This window comes from Myotis nattereri, assembly GCF_964212035.1.
Source record: "Myotis nattereri genome assembly, chromosome: 10".
In the NCBI taxonomy this organism is placed as follows: domain Eukaryota; kingdom Metazoa; phylum Chordata; class Mammalia; order Chiroptera; family Vespertilionidae; genus Myotis; species Myotis nattereri.
In genome coordinates this window covers 63,611,226-63,632,460 of record NC_138085.1, presented here as the reverse complement: position 1 = coordinate 63,632,460, position 21,235 = coordinate 63,611,226, and the positions used below count along the sequence as shown (strand labels likewise).

Here is a 21,235-nt window from a genome sequence, read left to right as displayed (position 1 = left end):
ATCTCTACTCTTACTTTTCATACAAATTTCTCCCTCAATATTCAGGGATATTGTTTCACATCAAAGTCCCTAAAAATACTTGCTCCTCCTGCTTATTGACCAGGCCCAGGACAAAAGCCTTCAATTTGTACTCTATGGCTTAGGTTAAATTTTAAGCTTCTCTATCATTCTTGACCACCATGAATTTGCTTCATTCTCAGCTAACTGTAGCACAGATAGTACAATCAAGTCATTTTTTTTCACGTAAGACTGTCACTACTTACAATTCTCTTATCAAAATGTGATATCTTCTAGATTTTCTGCATGTATAGTCATAACTGAATGCTTAAGAAGACCTGAGTTGAAAGGTCAACTAGCTTGATCGTCACTTTTTTTCTATAGATGTTGACAAACTGTATCTAGAAAAATAGCAGTAAGTCACTATGTCTTTTATTATGCTTATTAAACATTTTTGCTAAAGAAAAACAGTAACAGACATTTCCCATGAGTACACACTTGAAATGTACTCGGCAGCGAGCAAATGAGAAAATGCTCTATGATGTCATATGCGCATTGCACCTGATCACAAATACTAGTGACATGATTTAAAAAATAATCTTTTATGTGTTGAAAAGTGCCAAAATCATGCTGTGCTCTTCCTTTTGGAAAGTTGGTTGGTATATAGTGTTTAATGAAGTATTTTCAAACCATCCTTTTGTTAGGCTTGTTCCACTTTTGCTAAAGTTATGATAGCTTGTCTCTGTTAGTTTTTTTTTTAAAAGGTATCACTTATTCTCTCTATCTGTCTCTCAGATACGGAATTAGTATTTTTAAATAAAGTAAAATAGCCTATTTTAGAGATGTGAAAAGTTTAAGTGCAAATGTGTTATTAATGTAATGTGTTGTTGGCATAAATACACTAGAAAGGAAAAGGAATATTTTGATAAAAACATCCATATTTTATTATTTTAGTAATAATGTATTATGATGAAAATAGAACCATTTTTTTCCCTGCCACTTTTTTGGTATAATGGCCCTTTGCAATTTGAAGGAAACTACCACATAACTAAAGTCATTTCATGTAGATCCCTTAAGTGAATTGCCTTTCCCAGCTATCTAATTTACCCAATAAAAATTTTGTTGGTCAGTATTACAAACATTTTATTATTTTCTTACAGTCGTTTATTCATCATTTTCCATGTCACGTTTTGTCATCATGGAAGGAAAAATCACATTCAATTTTTATTTCTTTTCCCCACTCATGCTCTAGCATAAAATTGAAAACTTTTAGTTAAATGAATAGTTGGTTCAAATGCTACTTGAAATATAGACACGGTATTCTCAACAAGAGAAATCTTGAATTTAAATTCCATTATCTTGTGTAAAATATATTTTAATTAAATCTTGGAAACACACACATTTCATAGGTATGACTTGTGATATTTTCCCCTTGGTTTTTGTATTTGCAGGCATTCTCAGATCTTGCTTACAATTTTAAAAGATCTGCTTTAATTATCTAATTATTACAATATGGTGATGAACTGGAGTAGCATTTCAAGTGTAATTGAAATGATTTGGCTAGCTTAACCAGTATTGCAGAAAACAGAGCAGAGGCAGATAGGTGCTAGTAATGTTCTTGCCTTCCTATTCATGCTGCTCCTTCAGATCCCTGAGCCATGAAGCTTGTTATTCTGCCACAATCTGCTATTGCCAGAACATCCCTGTCAACAGAACTATGATAACTGCTGCAAAATTTTCTCCTCAACTTCCCAAGTGTTCAGTCATGAACAAAACAAGAAAGCCAGAAAATGTGAAAGGTACTGAGAGTCCAGTGCCTACAGCTGGTTTCAGCAATTGCAGCTTGCGTAAGACCCCATGTTTGTGAAAGAAACCCAGGAATCTTTGAACAGGATGTAATCAACCTCCGATCTGCTGAGAAACACTGCAAAAATGACTTCAGCTGCCAAAAATAATAATGTCGTTTACAAGCAGCTTCTCCTATGTCTAAGGAAGAACTAGCCACCCAGGAGTGCGTGCTGGCTTTGGAGGAGCGAGAGAAGAAAGGGGCAAATTCTACCTCCCCCCACTTTCAAAAACACCCTATCAGAACCCACTGGGAGCTGTGGCCCATTCCAGAGGTGCTGGCAACATCGAGGGACATTCATATCCACAAAAATTCTGAACGGTAAGTGACCCTGGACAACGGGATTATATTTGGCAACAATTCTGTGCTGTCACTTTCCCTTTGTAACCAAGCTGCCCTGTCTCATGTTAAATTCCTTAGTCACGAACCCCAACCCAAATCTCTCCTCCTTTCTTTTTTGCACCCGGCCCTCCCCCCACCCCCAAATATATATATATATATATATTATCTGGCAGCTTCCCTTAAGGGACATCAAGAGCTTAGGAGGGAATATTCACGAATGCTCCTTCAGATAACTTTGATCACAAAGCCCTGCACCTACCTCTCCAGCAAGCCTGGCTGCGGGGTCCACATGGGCTGGATGTGAAAACAGACCCGGTGTGATGGCTTCTCCAAATTTACCAGAAAGAAGGGACCTGGGATGCTTGTCCTTTAAGTGTCTCTAAACATGGTTTGCATAGCTGGATCTCTGCTTATCTGTGCCTTTCGGCTTTCGCTTCCATACATGGATCTGCTCCCAACAGTAACGCCAAGCTGTCGAAAAGAAGCTATCTGGCAGCTACCCCCTTCATCCAACACATGGATGATAAAAATACACAGATAGAGATCCTTCCAGCCAGGCCCGCTTCTCGCCCCACCATCCTGCCGCTGTGCCTTTTTGCAAATACCCTTTTCAGATCGACATTTCTCCTCTCCACACATTTAGAGAACTACCGGTTTCTATCTGATTCCCACAAAAGGATTTCAGGATAGGGGTTTGCTTAGCTTTTTGAAAACAGAATATGATTACAGTCCCAGAATCTCCATCCTTAAAGATTTTAGCAGTACGTTATGCACGGGACCCAAGAAATGTTAAGTGAATGAATGAACATATAAATGAATGGCTGAGCAAATGGATGACATTGTACGTGAATAAATAAAAACATAATGTATTCACTTAATTAGGAATAGTTGTTGACACTCTGGATTATTTGTCTTAAAGGATAAGGTAGCAGCAGAAGGTCAAAGTAATCAAAATATCTAAAAGAAAAGGAGAGGCCGGGTTCTTATTTCAACAACTTCTCATTTAGGATATTGTGGCAGTACTTACTAAGTAAGCTATCATAGAGCGTATGGTTTGAGATTTAGAAAACGTGTGTTTTTTTTTTAATATAAAGAATGTAAACCCGAATAGAATATTCATTGCTACACTTGTTAGGTGTCAGTGATACTTTACATGACACATGACTATGATCTACTCTACATTTTAAGATGGGGGAGGAGAAGAGGTGATGAGTCCTGCTCTGTATAGTAGGTGAGAGGTACTCCCTCAGGGCTTGCCCAAACTCTGCTTAGCTTTCCAGGTCCTTTGTAATTTTGCTTCTCAGTTTTTAATTTTACCTTTATCTCTCTTTTTAAATTTGTTGTTACTCAGAGCAACAAGAGGTCAAAATATGGAGAGAGAGAAAGAAGGGTAATTTCAAATAACATATTTCCAGTGGTAAATTTTTCTCAAAATCATGTTTAAACTTTTGTAGAGTTTCTCATCTTGAAGAAGAAAAAAAGAAATTTGAGGCATATGGGCACAATTCATTTTAGTGTACTGAAATAAAATTAGTTTACTTAAAAAAATTCAGAGGGAAAAAAGGAGGGATAGACAAAACAAGACTTGCGAAATAATAATTGTTACCAGGAAACAATAGGGGTATAGGGGTTCATTATAGTATCCTTTCTACTTGGTGTATATTTTAACATTTCTATAAAATAAATAAAAGAAAAAAGAGAGAATAGTACAGAATGGATATATAAATGGAAAGTTTGAAGAATCCTGGATTTTAGTAATCTTGGTGCAAAATCACTAGGCCAGAACAAGAAGGGGCAAGCTTGTGTCTTTTCATTCAAAATATTCTGACATTCTAACTTCTTCCCTCTAAATCCAATCATATATATTCATATTCTATATAATAATATACTTCATGTTATATAATATCTATATAATATGTTATATATAATAATGTATATTATATATAACATATATATTAATAACATTATATACAATAATATATATTCTATATAATAGTGCATATCTAATGAAAATTAATATACGATATTTATTATTATTTTTTAAATATATTTTTATTGATTTCAGAGATGAAGGGAGTAGAGAGAGAAACACAATGATGAGAGAGAATCATTGATGGGCTGCCTCCTGCACGCCCCTACCCCCTGGGGATTGAGCCCACAACCTGGGCATGTGCCCTTGACCAGAATCAAACCCAGGACCTTTGAGTCCACAGGCCAATGCTCTATCCACTGAGCCAATCCAGCTAGGACAATATATGATATTTAAAAAGCAGACCAGATATAGTTCAGTGATGGACACAATAGATGATTACCTTACCCAGAAGCATTTGATATCCTCTCTTCACTTGATTTCTTTAGAAATTCAGAAGCAAAAATCTGTTTCCTCAGGGTCCTTGGCAGCTGGGAATGTCCATGTAACTCAGTTTGGTCAGGCAGGTGCAACAGGAGCCCCCTGGGTGGGACTTTCTTCCTGCTAAAACCTGGCAGGCTCAGCTTGTCCTTTCACCCCTTCCACTTATTTCCTTCTGAGACAGAAACCTCCAAGCCTGAAATTGCTGCGGCTCTTTGTTGACCAGGAGGATACACGCGGAAGATGAAGGCTACGGAGCATGGCATTGGCTCTGTCACAGAGTTCTATTTCTTTCTCTGTTAATCAAGAGAACACTTGACCTTCTAAACTTAGAATTCTCCTATGAGTTAATGCACATGGTATATCTTCATAAATTATAAGGGATTATATGAATGTAAGGTACTGTTTATTTAATACACAGGGTGGTTGATACACAGGACCCACAGTGACTCCACAGTTACATATAGCAGAGACGAGGAGTCTGCTTTCTGTTCAAAGAAGAATCCGCAGACACTTTGACTGGCTTAATTTAAACCTGTTTGTGAATTCTACTCTGAAGTTAGGCGCAGCCAAGGTCTGAAAAGCTTGTATATTCCAAAATCCATTTGCCTGTTGTGGGTTGGCCAAATGGAGATGTCAGGCTCTTGGTGAGGTTTGCTGGGGAAGTGAGCCAGTTTCCTGCCTTACCTTGGATAATCAGCATTCTGGGCTTGGGTGATCTTACCCAATTCTCGAAGATGCTGTGGGATGCGTGGATAGGAAAATATCTGATAAAGAGCTTCAAGGCCTCTTATGTTCCCAAGAAAGAAGTTACATTGGCCTCCTATGAACCCTGTGGATGCAGAAGTCAGGATTACTGTATGAACATCCGTTTGCCCCACTCCATAAAAAGGATATAGTACAATGCTTCTATATCCAATATATATACACTCCACCTTTGCCTGAAGAACATATTCCATCTTTTAACATTCAGCTGAGTGTCTCTTCCTTTCTGAAGTTTTTCCTGACCTCACAACCAGGAATTCTAAAGCACATATAGCATTTTTCTTTAGTCTGTTCTTACCTGTCTGCCCTTGGCCATTAGACTGTGAGCTCCTGGAAGGCAGGGGCATCGTGTTATTTGCCAACTCTGTATCGCCAGCATAGTGTCCATCCTATAGTAAGCAAACCACAAGTTTGTTGAAGAATTAAATGCATTGATAAATGAGTATAAAATTAGTAAACAATAGTTAACTCTCAACTACTGGCTATTAGTTTAGCAACCACCCTGCTGTGTAAGGTATAAGAATCTCAAATATCCCATGGCTTATCTGTGTAGGGATTGTCAAATCTAAGGAGACAGAAAACAGTGTTCAGAAATATTGGCATCATCCTGATTTAGCCAGGAAGATTATCTAACAATTCCAGTTACCCAATTCAATGGGCCACGACATTAGCACAGGCCATTTAGAGTGGACAGCTGACACCAATTATTACTGTTAAAGAGGGGTGAGGATTGTACTTTTCAAAAAGATTGTAGATATTAAATTGGTTGTGATTTAAAATGTTTCTTTCTTTGTCTAATGATGTGAGGGTAATCTTTTACGAAAGACTTGTTGAGGCACACGGCAAGTTTTCAAAGGATTTGAAGACAAATGAATAGCAAAATTTCCATTCCATCTTGCAAGACAAAAATGAGAAAAAGGAGATTAAACATGGCTTCTACCCTTGAAGATCAGCTCAAACATCACCTTTTCTAAGTAGGTTTTTTTTGACCTGTTTCCAGTACCACCATTAACATATTAATTAGTCTCAGTTGGGTTCCCTTAGCACAATGTTCATGTTTTCTTTTTAACAACTACTTTGAGATATAAACCACATACCATACAATTTACTGAGTTAAAGTTTATAATTCAGTGGTTTTTAGTATATTCACAGATATGTGCAAAGATCACCAGCTATCAACTGTAAAACATTTCTACCATTTCCTTATCCCTCCCTCCTCCCCTACCCTAAGTAACCACGAATCAAGTTTCTGTATCTATTACATTACCCTATTGTGGACTTTCATACAACTGGAATAATATAATATGTGGTCTTTTGTGACTGGCTTCTTTCACTTTTTAAAGCTCATCCATTTGTAGCAGGAATCAGTATTTTCATTCCTTTTTAAGGACCAATAATACTCCATTGTGTAGCTCTACCATATATTGTTTATCCATTCATCCATTGATGAACATTTGGTTCCCATCTTTTTCCACCTTTCGCCTATTATAGATAATGTTGCTATAAACATTTGTGTTTTAATTTCTCTGGGGTGTGTACCCAGGAATAGAATTGCCAATAATTCTATGTTTAATCATTTTAGAATCTGCTAGATTGTTTTCCAAAGCAGTGTCACCAATTTACATTCTCATCAGCAGTGTATGAGAATTTAATTTCTCCACATATTTGTTATCTGACTTTTTCATTCTAGTGTTTGTGAAGTGGTATCTTGTTGTGGTTTTGATTTATATTTTCTGATGACAATTTTTCAAGTGCTTATTGTTTATTTGCATATCTTCCTTGCAGAAATATCTATTCATATTCTTTGGCCATTTTTTTTAAAAGGGTTATTTGTCTTTTTTATTGAGTTGTAATTGTCTTTTAACACTCTAGAACAGTGGTCGGCAAACTGGCTCGCGAGCCACATGCGGCTCTTTGGCCCCTTGAGTGTGGCTCTTCCACAAAATACCACGTGCGGGCGCGCATGTACAGTGCAATTGAAACTTCGTGGTCCATACGCAGAAGTCGGTTTTCGGCCTGGGCGAGTCTATTTCGAAGAAGTGGCGTTAGAAGAAGTGGGGGTACATTCGCTGAGGTCGACCCCTCAGATTGAGGACGTTTTTAGCAAAGGCCAGTTTAGGAGTACCCTAATTAAGTTAATAACAATGTACCTACCTATATAGTTTAAGTTTAAAAAATTTGGCTCTCAAAAGAAATTTCAGTTGTTCTACTGTTGATATTTGGCTCTGTTGACTAATGAGTTTGCTGACCACTGCTCTAGAACAAGTACCTTAGATATGATTTGCAAATATTTTCTAGCATTCTGTGGATTGTTTTTTTCATTTTCTTGATGGTATTCTTTGAAGCACAAAAGTTTAAATGATGATGTTCTATTGATCTGTTGTTTTCTATTGTTGCTCCTACTTTGGGTATCATATGCCCAATCTGAGGTCATGAAAATTTGTCCCTATACTTTAAGAATTTTATAGTTTCAGCTCTTATATTTAGGTCTTTCATCCATTTAGAGTTAACTTTTCTGTATAAAATGAAATCATCCTTTTGTATCTGGATATCCACTTGTCCCAGCAACATCTGTTGTAAAGATTATTCTTTCTCATTGAATAGTCTTGGTACCCTTGCTGAATAACAGTTGACCTTAAATGTATAGGTTTATTTCTGGAATCTCAGTTTATTCCTTTTGACCTATATGTCTCTCCTTGTGCCAGTAACAGTGTCTTCATTATTTTGTAGTAGTTTTAAAATCAGGATGTGTGAGTCCTCCTGCTTGGTTCTTTTTTAGTGGGTTTTTTTTTTTTTTTTTTTTTTTTTTGGTTATTCTGGTTCCCTTTTAAGTCATGAATTTTAGAATCAGGTTGTCAACTGCTATTAAGAAAGTCAACTGAGATTCTGATAGGAATTATATTGAATTCATAAATCAGATTAGGATACACTGCTGTCTTAACAATATTGTTTTCTGGTCCATGACAGAGGATGCTTGCCATTTACTTAATTTCAACAATATTTTATAGTTTTCAGAGTATAAGTTTTTCACTTCTTTTGTTATTCCTAAGTATGATATTCTTTTTATGCTATTGTGAATGGAATTGTTTTCTTAATTTTATTTCAGATTGCAAATGAAGCCATCTAGGTCCTTATTTTAAGGGTGGGTTTTTTTACATACTACTTAAATCTTTTTTCTTGATATAGATTCATTCAGATTGTTTCTTCTTGAATCAATTTAAGTGGTTTGTGTCTTTCTAGGAATTTATCATTTCATCTAAGTTATCAATTTGTTGGCATACAGTTGTTCATAGGATTTCTTTTAATCTTTTTTCCTGTAGGGTCAGTAATAATGGCTACTCTTTCCTTTCTAAATCTTGGAATTTGAGTCTTCTCTCTATTTTTCATGGTCAATCTAGATAAGAATTTGTCAATTTAATTCTTATAATTGTTATGGCTTTTTAATCAATTGGCTCTTTTTATTATGAAATGTCCCTTTTTATCTCTGGTAACATTTTTTATTTTAAAGCCTATTTTGCCTAAATTAGTATAGCCACTTCAGCTTTCTTGTGATTGCTAAATTCATGATCTGTCCTTTTCTGTAGAAAACATCATTATATTATTTTCATTTTATTGTTTTCAATCCAGTCTGAAAATCTTTATCTTTTGATCTAATTGCTTAACGTTCTCACATTTAATTTTATTATTGATGTAGTTGAATTTCCATTTTCATTTTACTTTTTGCCTTATATATGTCTCATGTCTTTTTTTGTTCATCTATTCTTTCTTACTACTTTCTTTAGCAGTAAGTGAATATTTTCTAATGTAGTATGTTAATTAGATTAGTGATTTTTTTTCACTATATTATTGAATTATTATTTATTGGTTGCTCAAGGGTTACTATATACATCTTAACTTATCAGAATCAGCCTCAGATTTAAACTAGCTTAATTCCAGTGATATACAGAAATATTCCACTTAGATAGCTCTACTCCTGTCCCCCTTTTTGTGGCATTATTGTTATATGTATTGCATCTATTAATGTTACCAAATCAATAATACATAGTAACAATTATTACTTTACCACCTGTAGTCACTTTCTTAGCCCAATACAGCTTTGCTTCCACTTTTTCTTTTGTGCTTTGTATTATTGGTAAATATATTATACATATATGACATTTTTATTTGTGACAGGCCCAACAGTATATTATATACATAATTTAATGTAATTATTTTTAAATCGGTTATGAGAAAGGAGAAAATATGTATTACAGTGTTTTTTATAATTACTTAATTACCTTTACAGTGCTCTTTGTTTATGTGGCTTCACATTGCTATCTAGGCTTGTTTGCTTTCAGCCTGAAGAACTTCTAGTATTTCTTATAGGACAAGTCTGCTAGCAGCCAAATTCTTTCAGCTTTTGTTTATCTGGAAAAGTATTTATTTTTGCTTTATTTAAAAAATAGCTTTGCTGATTGTAGGATTCTTGGCTGAGAGTTTTTTCTCTTTGTACATTTTGAATATGTTATCCTCCTGCCTCTGGCCTTCATTGTTTCTGCTGAGAAGTCAGGAAATCATCTTACTGAAGTTCTATTGTAAAGTGTCACATTGTTTTTCTTTTACTGCTTTCAAAGTTTATCCTTGTCTTTGATTTTCAGCATTTTTATCATCCTGTGTCTATTTGTGGTATTTAGTTGGAGTAAGCAGTTATTTTCTAAATGTTTTCTGTCTTTCTAGGACAGCCTTTTCTTGGTCCTTTGGCTAAAGAGAGCAGGCTTTCGTTAGGACATTTCTTTTTTTATACCAGCTCCATGTTTAAGATATCTGAGGCAAAAGAAAACCCAGGGAATTCATTATTATGTTGTTGATGGGTCCCAATATCCCTCACTGATCTGTCTTATGTCAGAGTTTTATGCTTGTTTTATTATAATGCCTAGTGTTAATTCCTTTATAGAACGACCATTCCTTAATGTAATTTCCTATTTCTCCCCCTTAGTTGTACTTAGTGGGAGAAATAGGAAAAGGTATGTCTACTCAATCTTTCTTGGAGCAGAAATCTGAACCGTTTATCTCTTACAAAGTAATTACTCATTTTCCTTCTACCAGGTACAATGATGGCTAACATCAGTTTTATTCGCCCCCAAATGCCTCATTCCTTCAGTTAGCATTCAGTTTGCTAAATACTGCCAGGAAAGAAACAAACAAAAAATACAAATGAACAAAACAAGCAAATAAAAAAGTCAATCAAACAAAATAGTCAGTTTGCAACTTTAGAGAGAAAAATATATAAAATTGAGCATAAAAGATACTCTTTAGAAAGTTAAGTTAAAAACATTTACAAGTGTCTTAGATGTCTTTATTAAGTTTTGTTTTGATTTTTAAACTTGGGTTTAAAAAATAATAAACTTTTCTTGACTTAGCTGCTGTGGAAGTTAGCCATACATGATATGTAAATTAGAAGAGGTTGTGGAAGCATCAATATTATAACTCTATGATACCAACTTAAAATTTGAAGACCTTGGAGCTTAATATTCACTTCCACTAGAATACATTTTATTAATTATTTTAAACCAAATAAAGTTTCAATGGAAGTGTTTCTTTTAATCCTCCATCTTTAAATATTAACATCCAAGTCTGAATTTAACATTGAATAAGAATTATAAATTTACTTAATTATATCCTTAAAGTTTTTGTTAAGTGTGGCCAAATCTCTCTCATTATTTAAAAATATAATTATTTTACAACATTACAGATCCCACCAAACTTTTTTCCTAAAAACTATAGACATTTGCTTTCAATTTTAGGATCTTATTTGAAGTATTTGAAGGACAATTAGGTCCCAGGTACAAAACCCAGGCATCTATTCTCTCTTCTATTTCTTTCTCAAATCTTTCTGAATTATTTCAACAATTTCCATGATCAAAACTACCACACAAATTTATAATTTCCAAATATCTAACTCTCTTCATGACATTTTTCCTTATGCACTTTCTTTAGAATTCCAATTTGTATTTGATCTTTCTGCTTGGATATACTGCAATGACCTCAAATAAAAAATGTCTGAAACTCAACAACTTAGCATTCTCCCACACAAACTAGTCTTCCTCATACTGACTTATCTTTTATAAATAGGAGTACAACCTATTCAGTTTCTCAAGCTGGAAAGTTCAGTGACATGTGTTCCTTTACACCCACCCTGCATTTAAATCAACACGAACTCCATAAGATAACATAAAATATCTCTTAAATTCAGTCTTTCGTTACAACATGATTCTCATAATTTTTATTATTTCTCCCCTGGAAAGAACTTCTTTTTTTTTTTTTTTTTTTTTTTTTTTTTTTTTTAAATATTTTTTATTGATTTTTTACAGAGAGGAAGGTAGAGGGATAGAGAGTTAGAAACATCGATGAGAGAGAAACATCGACCAGCCGCCTCCTGCACACTCCCCACTGGGGATGTGCCCGCAACCCAGGTACATGCCCTTGACCGGAATCGAACCTGGGACCCTTCAGTCCGCAGGCCGACGCTCTATCCACTGAGCCAAACCGGTTTCGGCTGGAAAGAACTTCTTATCTGACCTTTCTAATACCAATATTTTCTGACATAGGTTCCTTTTCCATTTGAGTTATATTCCTCAAATAGAAATCTATAATGAGACCATTATCATCAACAACAAATCTCCATATTTGTTGTTCTGTTCAAACTCTGCCTAGCTTCCCAGTAATCACAAGGTACACAAATCAATCTTCATCTATATGCTCTCCAGTTACATTTCCTACTACTCTCTCCTGTGTAGCTTATTTGCCAATGTTAATGAACACTTTACTAAATCACACACATCACAATCTCTATAACTAAGCTATTGCACATGCTTTTCGTTTGACCTAGAATTCCTTCTCTTTTCAAAGTATTGCTCATCCTGTAAGATCAAACTACAAGTCTACTTTCATTGTGAAGCTTTCCTTGAAATCTTCATCCACATTCCACCTGGACTTTGCTGATGCCTTTTTTTATACAATTTTAGTGCTACATTGACTCTTTGATTATACCATGAATTCCTTAAGTGCTGGAACTAAGTCTTAGTTAATATTGTATGTAGCACATACAATGTTGAACACTTAATGTTTTGTACAGCATTATGAAGGGCAGTAGTACATGAACAGTTAAGGGAATTAGAATTTACTAGGGCCATTGGGGGCAAGAGGGCCTTTTAAAGATGGCAAATGAACAATCTGGGGGCAGGAGGAGGCTTGTTGTTTTTATTTATACAGATTTATAGCTTACTAAATGTTTTGGTTACTTTACTATTGACTATAATTATCTCCCTTTTACCTAATGCAGAAATCAATCACTAACCTTGTAAGGCTGTAGTGTTCATTAATGTACTATAAATGTTTGATTTAATGAAAAGAGATAGCTCTACTGGCAAAGCTGTATGAGTTTAATATAATTCCTTGGCTAGTAATTTTCTGACGTGGCTCAGACTCTTAAAAAATCCAAATATAGAGTGGAGAGCTGGCACCCCCTGCCCCTGGTGTCCCTGGTGAATATTAGCATTCATGAAGATAAAATACCAAACTTCCTGTTTGATTCTTCTTCTGTTTTTAATTTTTCCTTCTTGTTAAACACTGTGTTTTCTGTCTATTTCTTCTTCTTTAGACTGACTGCATGACTTTCAGTCATATTTTTCTCTTTGCTGTTGTGTTTCTACAAAAATTGACGTCTGCATGACCACTACCTTGTTTTGCAGGGCTGCACAAATTGCCTTATCTATTGCTCTTAGAGACAGCCAAGGTCAGGAATGCCTGCAAATTATCATTAAAAACGTGAGGATTGGAGCCAGGAACAGGGCAAAATTTGGCAAATGAAGTATTGGATCATGAGGTGAATATTAATATGAGGAGTCTACAATGTAGCCTCTTACATAATATGTGAAATGGTGATCCGTCTTCCAAAACTGTCTGCCCTGGTTCTAATAAAACATCACATTTTCAACACACTTGCATTGATTTTTCATAAAAAATATTGTCTTCTGTCTCAGAAGCATACTAGCTAGTGGAACTCTGAAGTAACTTTTTTCTACTGTATGATCAAGTACCGAAGTGTCTGAAATAAAATAGAACTCTTAAATTTTGGTGGCATTCTCAGATGGAAGCATCACAAATTCAAGACACTGAGCCACTCAGTCTGCCCACTGGTGCTGCTTGCATCTCGGGTCTTCAGTAGGAACCAGCTGGCAGGTATTCTGCCTGGCCTTTTTAAAACTGCAGCCCCACTTTGATCTTTATATATTTTAATCAAACTGAAATCACCAACTGATGACAAATGCCTACCAAACATTGGACATCATTTTCATCTATACCTCATCCTTTCTGCCGTACCTCATCCTTTTATTAAGATTGGGCGTCTTGGTTACTGTTATATAAATAAATTCAGATTGGGATCTTGCTCTGTTCCTTAAGACTTGTCCAATTTAGGCTGCATCAACAGAAACCATAGACTGGATGGCTTAAACAACAAACATTTATGGAAGTTCAGGAGTCCTGGAGGTTGGAAATCCGAGATCATAGTTGGGTTCATGGTGAAGGCCCTCTTCCTGGTTTTCAGATAGTCACCTTCTTGCTCTATACTCATTTGACAGAGAGTGAGTGCTTGGTCTCTTTAGCCTCCTATAGTGGAACCAATCTCATGATGGGGAGTCCATCCTCATGATCTCGCCTAAACTTAATTACCCCCCATAAGGCCCCACCATATCCAAATACCATCATATTAGCGATTAAGGCTACAACATATGGATATGGGGCAGATACAAACATTCTGTCCATAGCAGGACTTGATTGGTGTTACATGTCATTTCTCACTTCTCTATTATGGAGGGACTGCCACTTGTGCCTTTTATTATTGTTTGATTTTAATGGTGTATCTAGGCCCTGTTCTGTAAATATCTTCTGTCACTCCTTGGGTTGCCTTTTCAATGTATTAGCGATGTCGTTCTGATTTTCCTCTAGTTTTTTGAATAGCTAGCTTCTATCAATCTGGTGGGTTTCACCTCACATATAAAGTCCTCAGAAGGATCTTCGTTAATCATCTTTTTTAGGATCCTGCCAATGGAACATTTTAAGAAGTACAGTATGATCAGATGTACAATTTTAGAAGATCATTCATGCTATTGTGTGTAAACGATAGATAAGAGACCAGTTAACATATTCATAAAATATTCTTGAAGACATCTTGGTTGATCCTGGTGTAAGATTGTTGCAGCAGAGGGAAAAGAAGTAGAGATGGAGCCCAGATATATTTAACAGTGAAATCTGAGACTTGGTGGATTAAATGTGAGAGATTGCAAGAGAGGGTGATAACATGACTGCCTTGTAAATTTCTGCCTCAAGTATTTGGGTGCCATTCAAAACCAAATTCCAATTTTGCCATTCCCTGTTCAGCATTTTCAATACTTTCCAAAACCATTTAGGGTGAAATATAAAAATTTTAGCTTAGTTCTCAGAAATGTTTCAAGATCTACTTCCTGGTGACATCTTAATCTCACCTCTTGTCACTCACCCACCAAATGGCTTCATAGAAGCCACTGCAAATGACTTGCACTGCATGTGCAATCTGACCACATAGAAAACCTTAGTTTTCCTCACACTCATGCTATTTCCCCTATGTCTTTTTATCCTGCCTAGAATATCCTTCATTTTCTTCTTCTTTAGTTAGATAATTACCCTGGAATTTTTAGGCTTACATCAGTTGTTCTCTCCTCCAGGAAGATGATCACTCTTCCGGTATGATTTAGGTTTTTGAAGCACAATTTGCACAATCCTGCCATTCCATTCTATAATTTTAGGGAAATTACTATTTCAATGTTTCGGTTTTCAATTAGATTTCAAGTTCCATAAAGTCAGAGAACAGATTTCATGTGTACTTGAATTGTTAAGACTTAGCATGTTTGCCCTGGCTAGTGTTGTTTGGTGGTTATATCATTGGCCTGTGCACCTAAGGGACTCAGGTTCAATTCTGGGTCAAGGTCACATACCTTGGTTGCAGGTTCAATCCCTGACCCCTGGTTGGGATGCACTGGGGAAGCAACCAATTGACGTTTCTCTCTTTTTCTCTCCCTCCCCTTCCATCTCTCCCTTCCATTCTCTTTAAAACACAGTCCTCAAGTGAGAATTAACAAACAACAACAAAAAAAAAGACTTAGCATACATTAGGCGTTCAATATACTATTTCATTGAATAAATGACTTAATAGATAGATTATTAAGCTCTTGATCAGAAAGATAAAACAAGATTTCATGGAATAACTATATGGTTTTGAATTAGATTTCTCACTCTTGAAGCTGCTATAGAATTGAGACAGGCACAGATATTGGCACAGATCAAGCAATGAGTATATATGTACTGAGTTCCTGCGTGAATAAATGGTAAATGAGAAGGCAGGAATTCCAGTTGGAAAGAAGAGTTTGAATAACAGCAGAGAAGCAGTATGGTACAGAATCTGTTTGACTAATTTGAGGAGTCCACTTTGGTTGAAGGTTAGGGTAATTGATGGAGATAATGGAAACCCAAAGGACCTCAGGTGGCAGGCTCAGCATTTTAATTTTGGGTTTGTTTATTTGTGTTCTATATCCTTGTATAACAGATTACATGATCTGGTGCTTTGAAGTCATCATTGAAAATTTGGCTCTAACTGAACTGGTGGTATCCAAGGAGATGATCTTGGGTAAATCCATTTCATTTTTGCTCTCTTTACAGAGTTTGATTTTGTTTTTCTGTGTCCTTGCAAATGACAGGTTCCCTTGCTTCCACTTCTATCCAAACTCATGTCCTTTGAGAAATATATATTTAAATTTGCAAGAAGATCATTCAAGTTTCTACATATGAGCCCTTGAACAACAGAATAGAAAGCCCAAAGTACTGGTCTCAAATTCCTCCTGGGATTCACGGTCTCTAGCCCATCATAGGTGCCCACTGTGGATACTCATATGGCATGAAAGGTCCTTCCTCTAAGTGTAAGCAAGAAAGGTGGGGGTAGTACTGAGTTATTGTTCAATAATTTAGTTATATATATCATTTAAAAAGCAAAGCAAAACAAAACAGTATTCAATTATTTTTGCTTTCTATTAAGACTGATGATTCTCCTTTTAAAGTAGATTAGAATATTCCTAACTTCAGGAACCAAGCCTAATTTGTACTTTGTAATCTGTTTATAGTACCTAATGATGTGTTACATTCCTAAATAAATACATTTCTAAAGAGATTTTTGTGAACTGGTATTTCCCTTAATTTACTCACATGTTGCAGTTATGAAGACTGTCACCAAACATTGACTATAAAAAATAAATCCGTGTTTAAAAGGCTTTACTCATTATAATAGTGTATCATTTAAAGTTTATTCTAGCTTCCTATGTACACAGCCTAGTTAAGCATGATCATATCCAAGGGCTTATCTCTATAGAACAGGCAGAAACATAAATGCTAAAATAAAGTACAACAAAGAATATTTTTTGTTTTGGTTATACTAGGCAGAGTTTGAAGAAAAGAGCTGAAATAGGAGTAAGCAATTTCAAGGCATTTTGATTACAATTGTTGGACAACAGAATAGAGAGAAAAACTTGGAATAATGTACCCTCTCTCTCCGTATCCTAGCTGGAACCCAGGGGACATTTGGGATTGGGGATTGAAATGCCCTGATGGATGAAGAGGCATCCTATCAAGCTAGTTGGAACCAGACTGAATAAGGTCATTAAGGTTGACACTAACGGGAGAATTGAGTGATGATGGAGAAGCTGAAAAAGCAGGGGAGCATTTACCACACACAGCTGGTCATTGGTTCCAAAGAAAAGGCAAGAGACTCGGCAAAAATTACTTGTTACTAAACATTTCTTAGGAACTAATCATTCTAGAGATTCATTAAAACTATCTATGCCCATAAATTGTTACATGTGTCATGTAAGCCATTCATTAACACAGAAATAAGGCAGAGCGGGTGTTTAGAAAAATGCACAAACATTACATGAAGATCTATATTTTAACAAACAAGAGCTTGTCTTATTTAAGATAGTTTAGAACTATCTACAAGCTATTTAATGAGATTTCTTTTTGCAGGAAACAAGTACAGTAAATCACTGCTTTCCTTCAGTTTTTTCACCCCGCATGTAAAATTTTAACCATCATGGAAGGAGAAAATCTCTGGTCCTAAAAACTCGACAAATGTCTTGTCTACAAATATAGGTAAATGGAAGCTACAACCTTTCAATAACAACATTAGTCATGATTTGTTTTCTATTTGTTACAGACTCAACACTGGTAAGTGTAAGATGCTGCAGAGTATTTCTGTGCTTGTCATTTGCTTCGAGGACTAAGAGAGACAAGTTTGAAAGCAATATGTTCTCATCATGAAACAGCTGGAAGTGGCAGCAACCTGATACAGAGCAATCAAGAACTGAAGGTTTATTTTGAATGGGCAGCATTGTCCAACTGTGAGACAGTGAAGCTGAGAATAAGTGCAGACACAATCAATAGAGACTTCAGGGGTGAAGTTACTGAGAATTTGTCTTGTTGCATGTCTTTCTGCTGCCACATTTGCACTGTACCCATAGATTGCAATACGGTCTGTGGCGAAGGAAACAATTCTTCAATTTATTTTTATTCTTAATGACAGCTTCTGAGGTATCACTTGAAAATACAATGATAAAATGGCTCTTTCAGATGTAAAAAGTATATTTCAAAGCTCCTCTGTATATTGGACAGGTAAGAATGCCTCATCATTAAATGGTCTTTAATATACATTGCCTCTACAGTGTGCCATCTATTTTATTTAATTATTTATTTTTTTATTATTTTTTTTATTATTGAGAGTAATGCAGATGTCCCTCCTTTCTCCCCGCCCCCCCTCCACTTGCCACCCACCACCCGGTTCCTACCCCACCTTAGGCCTTCGGGAATACTATGCAGTTGTAAAAAATAAGGATCTGTTACCTTTGAGACAGCATGGATGGACCTGAAGAGTATTGTGCTAAGTGAAATAAGCCAGTCAGAGAAAGACAAGTATCACATGATCTCTTATATGTGGAATCTAATAAACACAATAAACTGATGAATAAAATAGAACCGGAGGCATGGAAACATGGAACAGACTGTCAAATGTCAGAGGGAAGGGGAGACAGGGAGAAGAAATTAACCAAAGAATGTATATGCATGTATGCATTGCCTCTATTGCCTGTCATTTATTTTTATATCAGTTGTTCTCCCTTTTCTGTAGTTGTATAGCTGTGGGCAAAGTCATTACTTTTATCCTGGTCCCTACAATGTAATTATTATTATTTATTTATTTTAATCCTTATCCAAGGATATGTTTATTAATTTTCAGAGAGAGAGAGAGAGAGAGATTGAGAGAAAGAGAAACATCAATTGGTTGCTTCCCATATGTACCCCGACCAGGGATTGAACCCAAAACCTAGGTATATGTGCTGACCTGGAATTGAACCTGTAACCTTTTGGTGTGTGGGATTACACTCCAATCAACTGAGTCACCCAGCCCTTTGTTAGTGTTATTATTTGATTGACGTAGATCATAGAAGCTGCTCATTAGATACTGTTGAACAATCTATAATTGCAGCATTTTATATTTGGATACCACTTTAAGTGTTTGCAAAGCACTTTAACATAACTTATTTAATTAAACTTCACTGGAAAACAAATATATTGTCCAAATATGTGTTTTAGGCCTCCTTATTTTATAGCCATATTTCATGTATCACACACACCTGTCACAGATACATGAAGGCAGACACATGACTACGTCAGCAATGTTTCCCAAACTCATGCTTTGTGCTTTGCTTACAGTTTCCTTCTGACTATAACTTAAAAATAAAAATAAAAACCTCCCTCCTCTTTATATTACAAGAAAGACCATTTGATGATTCGGAAATCTGTCCATTTGTCTTTTTCTTTTTTGACTCCTATAACTACAAGGCACTGATGGAGTCAGTTGCCACACGGAATACAAACATGAACAAGATGAAGTTTTTCACTTAGGTGAGATAAAAATTCATTTGCTTTCTTCACCTAATCCTTCCCAACTAGCACTCTCACTAGACGATTTCAGTGAAGGGGGGAGGCGGGGGCTGGGAGGGAAGAAGCCACTCATTTTAGAACTTTGGGAGGCAAGCTAAAGCCTGGGCAGGCTCAACCGTTTTTGGAACTGTTCTCATCTGCTTAGATGTACAACACTCTTTGTCATCTGGTTGCCTTTATATTGCAAAGGGCAGAGGCAAATTATTCAGATCAACATCAGCGGGTCCAGAGTATTGAAATACTCCTCTTAGCGACAATGCCCAGTTACTTTATTTGTTCATGAAGCACTTAAAAATGAGAAAGAACAGCAGGCTTTCAAGAGAGAACAGAGAAAGAGTTGGTCCACGATGCTTTCATTACCAAAAGAGGGTGTTAAAATGCATAGAAATGTTAAATGTCTTTAAAAAAATCAATGAATAGCACTGCCAGTTACAGCTCATACAAGGGATTATACAAGGGAACGGTGCTAAAGTATATAAAGTATTTCAATTATTCCTGCTGAGTGTTAATGCCTTTGAAACTTTGGAAAAGAAACCGGCATAGGAAGTAGAATATCAGTACTACCACCTACACTCTCCAACAAAAATTATAATGTAGTTGTATGGAAGGAAGTACCTTCAGGGAACATGGGTTTTATAAAAAATGTATGTGCAATCCTGTAGGCTTAACAACTGTCAGATCTGACCAGGAGGCAAAAGAATAATACAATGTGTTGTTACCCATACAGCATTTTTTCTTCTATGGACTCCAGAGCAATGTATGGGTATAACTCAATCTTTTCATGCTGTCATTTAGACTCTTAGCCAGTGTGCTATACCACATCTAGCAACCCAGAAAGTGACCAAGTCTCACTGTAGAAACTTTTAGGGATTTCATTTCTTGTTGTGAGCCTGTGAAACAAGAGGACAGTGGTCCCCAAACTTAGGCAACCCATACACATGGGCAGCGGTCTACATAGAGTGTTGCTACATGTCCCAGCCCCAACACTGTTGCAACCCCATTTACTGCTCTGTCAGGTAACAGAAAGCAGGACTTTAACTCAGTCACTTCTTTGGAAGGCCCAGTGTCTTTACTCAGAAAAGGCAGAGGGTTTATTCCCAAATGAAAATCTGGTGAAGAGGCTATATAAGACTTTCTAGCTTTATACCAATATTTTATTAAAAATGGTTCTATTTAAATTATTTATAGCTCACATCAAGATTGTTACTTAAGGGCTGAGATACTATACTAAAGAACCATTGGGTTCTTATGATATTAGAATTTGTGCAAGATAAAGCTCATTGTTGCCATGGGGACCAGTAAATAGTCTTGATCTGAGGCACTAGTTTCTACTGCCAAGATATGGGTGGGAGACATGGTTCCCACAGACACTGTTTTCTCTAGACTAAAAATACAGTATGATTTCTATTAAAGGGCAAATAAAAAAATCGTGGTGATGTAGCCTAAAGGGAACATACCCTATCATTTTCAGAACAATTAAGCAGTGAGCTCGCTATCCAATACTTGGAGATACTTGTATGCAATATTAATTATGTTCATACTCTTTCGTGTCAAAGGTGGTGTCACAACCGCAGCTTACTTTTTAATGCTGTTTCACACAGTCTTAAAAAAGAAATCATTTATGGAGATGGGCACATTACAGACTTATATTACTTCCTTTAAGGGTTATAATATAAACTTAGCACACTGGCATTAACTCTTTACAAAAGTTGTTTTGGTTTTCGAAATACTGCTCCAAATGGTTGTGATGAATGTAAATTCTATGAATACTCCCTTTAAGAGCTCTGGTCAAGAAATCTAAAGCTTTCACAACATTTCCATGAAATCTATTGTTGAATAGCATGTCAACATAAACATAATCAATCCTTCAATTAATT

General features: G+C 35.9%; 1 long non-coding RNA gene across 1 annotated transcript; it reads left to right on the top strand.

Moving 5' to 3' along the window:
- Positions 1–1,758: 1,758 nt before the first annotated feature.
- LOC308525694 lies at positions 1,759–18,068 on the top strand. The gene is made up of 2 exons (XR_013996465.1): positions 1,759–2,164; positions 17,578–18,068. It is a non-coding gene; the product is annotated as an uncharacterized lncRNA (long non-coding RNA).
- Positions 18,069–21,235: the final 3,167 nt, after the last annotated feature.